This window comes from Amblyraja radiata, chromosome 39, assembly GCF_010909765.2.
Source record: "Amblyraja radiata isolate CabotCenter1 chromosome 39, sAmbRad1.1.pri, whole genome shotgun sequence".
Classification (NCBI taxonomy): domain Eukaryota; kingdom Metazoa; phylum Chordata; class Chondrichthyes; order Rajiformes; family Rajidae; genus Amblyraja; species Amblyraja radiata.
Genome location: NC_045994.1, coordinates 15,065,267 through 15,069,529, shown reverse-complemented (window position 1 = coordinate 15,069,529; position 4,263 = coordinate 15,065,267).

The window sequence follows — 4,263 nt, the reverse complement described above, 5'->3', positions numbered from 1 at the left end:
AATCCCGCCCCTTAAAGGCGCACGCACACCTACCGTCCCTGCATCCAAGGGCACAGCCACCCATCCTTGTTCAATACGTACCAGGGCCCCATCCCCGACCACTACCTCCGTTACATTGACGACTGCTTTGGGGCCACCTCCTGCACCCACACACAACTGACTGACTTCATCCACTTCACCACCAACTTCCATCCGGCACTCCAATACACCTGGACCATTTCCGACACTTCCCTACCATTCCTTGACCTCACCATCTCCATCGCAGGGGACAGACTTCTGACCGACATACACTACAAACCAACTGACTCACATGGCTATCTGGACTACACGTCTTCCCACCCTGCCCCCTGTAAAGACTCCATCCCCTACTCCCAATTCCTCCGCCTACGCCGCATCTGCTCCCAGGATGAGACGTTCCACACCAGGGCATCGGAAATGTCCTCGTTCTTCAGGGAACGGGGATTCCCCTCCGCCACCATAGATGAGGCTCGCACCAGGGTCTCATCCATACCCCGCAACACTGCTCTCTCTCCCCATCCCCGCACTCGCAACAAGGGCAGAGTCCCCCTAGTCCTCACCTTTCACCCCACCATCCGGCAAATACAACAAATAATCCTCCGCCATTTCCGCCACCTCCAACGTGACCCCACCACTCGCCACATCTTCCCATCTCCCCCTATGTCTGCCTTCCGCAAAGACCGCTCCCTCCGCAACTCCCTTGTCAATTCTTCCCTTCCCTCCCGTACCACCCCCTCCCCGGGCACTTTCCGTTGCAACCGCAAGAAATGCAACACCTGTCCCTTCACCTCCCCCCTCGACTCCATTCAAGGACCCAAGCAGTCGTTCCAGGTGCGACAAAGGTTCACCTGTATCTCCTCCAACCTCATCTACTGCATCCGCTGCTCTTGATGTCAGCTGATTTACATCGGGGAGACTAAGCGGAGGTTGGGCGATCGTTTCGCCGAACACCTCCGCTCAGTCCGCAATAACCTACCTGAACTCCCGGTGGCTCAGCACTTCAACTCCTCCTCCCATTCCCAATCCGACCTCTCTGACCTGGGTCTCCTCCATTGCCAGAGTGAGCAACACCGGAAATTGGAGGAACAGCACCTCATATTCCACCTGGGTTGCTTGCGTCCGGTTGGCATGAACGTTGAATTCTCCCAGTTTTGCTAGCCCTTGCTGTCTCCTCCCCTTCCTTAACCCTCGAGCTGTCTCCTCCCATCCCCCCGCCCTCGGGATCCTCCTCCTCCCTTTTTCCTTCCTTCTCCCCCCCACCCCCCATCAGTCTGAAGAAGGGTTTCGGCCGAAACGTCGCCTATTTCCTTCGCTCCATAGATGCTGCTGCACCCGATGAGTTTCTCCAGCATTTTTGTGTACCCACCTCCATCCACTACCCGTTTAAGAAGGAACTGCAGATGCTGGAAAATTGAAGGTAGACAAAAGTGCTGGAGAAACTCAGCAGGTGAGGCAGCATCTATGTGGAGCGAAGGAAATAGGCAACGTTTCGGGTCGAGATCTCGAACGGGTGACGGTCCCACTTGTTCTAATCATGGATAAAATCGTGAGAGGAATCGATCAGGTAGATAGATGCACAGTCTCTTGTCCAGAGTAGGTGACTCGAGGACCTAGAGCTAGATAGGGCTCTTACAAATAGCAATCAGGGGATATGGGGAGAAGGCAGGAACTGATTGGGGATGATCGGCCATGATCACATTGAATGGCGGTGCTGACTCGAAGGGCCGAATGGCCTACTCCTGCACCTATTGTCTATTGACTATTGACCAGAGGACATAGGTTCAAGCTGAAGGGGAAAAAAGATTTAATAGGAATCCGAGGGGTAACTTTTTCCCACACAAAAGGTGGTTGGTGTATGGAACAAGCTGCCAGAGGAGGTAGATTGAGACTGGTTTCAAGATGGTAAACACAACACAAACAGCTGTATAGAAACCCTGGCAGCCTCCCACGTAAAGTATAACACAGACGCGGTGGAGGTTCTTAGAGGAGAGAGGCGAGGTGAGAGCTGGGGCTGAGATTCAGTGGCCCGGCAGGCTAGCAAGGACAAAACACAGCCACAGCCATGTCACCTGGGGAAGCAGCAACGGTCTAAATAATTCAACAGCGACTGGTTTTAAATTCCCATCTGCGCTCAGGCTGTGAGTGGGTGTCACTTAGGAGGGCTGCGGAAGTCATAAGTGATAGGAGTAGAATTAGGTCAAGTCAACTCCGCCTTGATTCAATCATGGCTGATCGATCTCGCCCTACCAACCCCATTCTCCTGCCTTCTCCCCATATCCTCTGACACCGGTACTAATCAAGAATCCATCTATCTATCTCTGCCTTAAATAAATCCACTGACTTGGCCTCCACAACCTTCTGTGGCAAAGAATTCCACAGATTCACCGCCCTCCAACCTTGCCAGTCCTTTAACCTGATCTTGCTAAACTTACAAAGGAGGTTCTATCTGCATGGGGAATGAAAAGTAAATAACATGCAGAGCTGGAAATCCAAAGGAAGTACATAAAATGATGGGAGCACTCAGGCAGAGCCTGTCTATTTCACAGAGGCAACATTTCAGGCTGAAGAACCTTTAGTTTATAGAGATACAGCATAAAAATAGGTCTTTTGGCCCACCGAGTCCACACCGATGGTACACAAAAATGCTGGAGAAATTCAGCAGGTGAGGCAGCATCAATGGAGTGAAGGAATAGGTGACGTTTCGGGTCGAGACCCTTTTCCTTCGCTCCATCGATGCTGCCTCACCCGCTGAGTTTCTCCAGCATTATTGTCTACCTTCGATTTTTCCAGCATCTGCAGTTCTTTCTCAAACATTGAGTCCACACCGACCATCGATCACCCAGTTCGATGCTATCCCACTTGTTGCATCCTCTACACGAGGGGCAAGTTGCAGAAGCCAATTGACCTACAAACCCGCATGTCATTGGGATGTTTGAGGAAACCGGAGCACTCAGAGGAAACCCACGCAGTCAGTGGGAGAGAGTGAAAACTTCACATGGACAACACTTGTAGTCAGGATCGAACCCAGGTCTCTGGCGCTGCGAGGCAGCAACACTACCCGCTGCGCCACTTGGCCTTGTGTTCCAATGAGTTCTCTTTCCGCAGATGTCTGAAGAAGGGTCTCGACCCCAAACGTCACCTATTCCTTCGCTCCATAGATGCTGCCTCTCTTGCTGAGTTTCTCCAGCATTTTTGTCTATCTTCTATTTTCTCTTATAGAAACTTACAAAATTCTTAAGGGGTTGGACAGGCTAGATGCAGGAGGATTGTTCTCGATGTTGGGGAAGTCCAGAACAAGGGGTCACAGTTTAAGGATAAGGGGGAAATCTTTTAGGACCGAGATGAGGAAAACATTTTTCACACAGAGTGGTGAATCTGTGGAATTCTCTGCCACAGAAGGTAGTTGAGGCCAGTTCATTGGCTATATTTAAGAGGGAGTTAGATGTGGCCCTTGTGGCTAAAGGGATCAAGGGGTATGGAGAGAAGGCAGGTACAGGATACTGAGTTGGATGATCAGCCATGATCATATTGGATGGTGGTGCAGGCTCGAAGGGCCGAATGGCCTACTCCTGCACCTATTTTCTATGTTTCACAGATGCCAGTGGACCTGTTGCGCACTTCGTGTTTTTTGATTGTATTCCTATGCAGACAGGATTGATTTATTCCTGCTCGGAGTAGATTAATTTAAATTGAACATCAAAATGCTGGTGAGCCGTGTAATCAGATCTACCAAACATCACGGCAGGGGGGGGGGGGGAAGATGCTGATGCTTTATTAAGGCCAGCGTTTGTGGTCCTTGCTGCAAGGAAGGCTGGCAGGCTCTGGAGGCTTTCATTAGCATTAACTTGACCAGCGTTGTGTGGCTTTGCAAGGGAACACCTTGCAGTGGATCCCCAGCCCACATTTGCAGGTGAGAACACCTGGCTCACCTCTACCTGTGGACCAGAGATCGAGAGCACATCCCTGGAGCACTGTCTGGCCAATGGTGTTTGCATAATACACGCCATCTTGACCACAAGGCGAACAGAGTACACATTGTGGACTTGACTTGGCTTGCTTCAGTCTGCCCCGGGCAGGTGGTTTTCTGGCGAATTTGGAACCACATATTAACGGAATAATGTGAGGCCAGGTGTGTTTGAACAATGTCCTTCCTTAAAGAATAGTGGTGCAACAGTAGAGCTACTGCCTTGCAACGCCGGAGACCCGGGTTCGATCCTGACTACGGGTGCTGTCTGTACGGAGTTT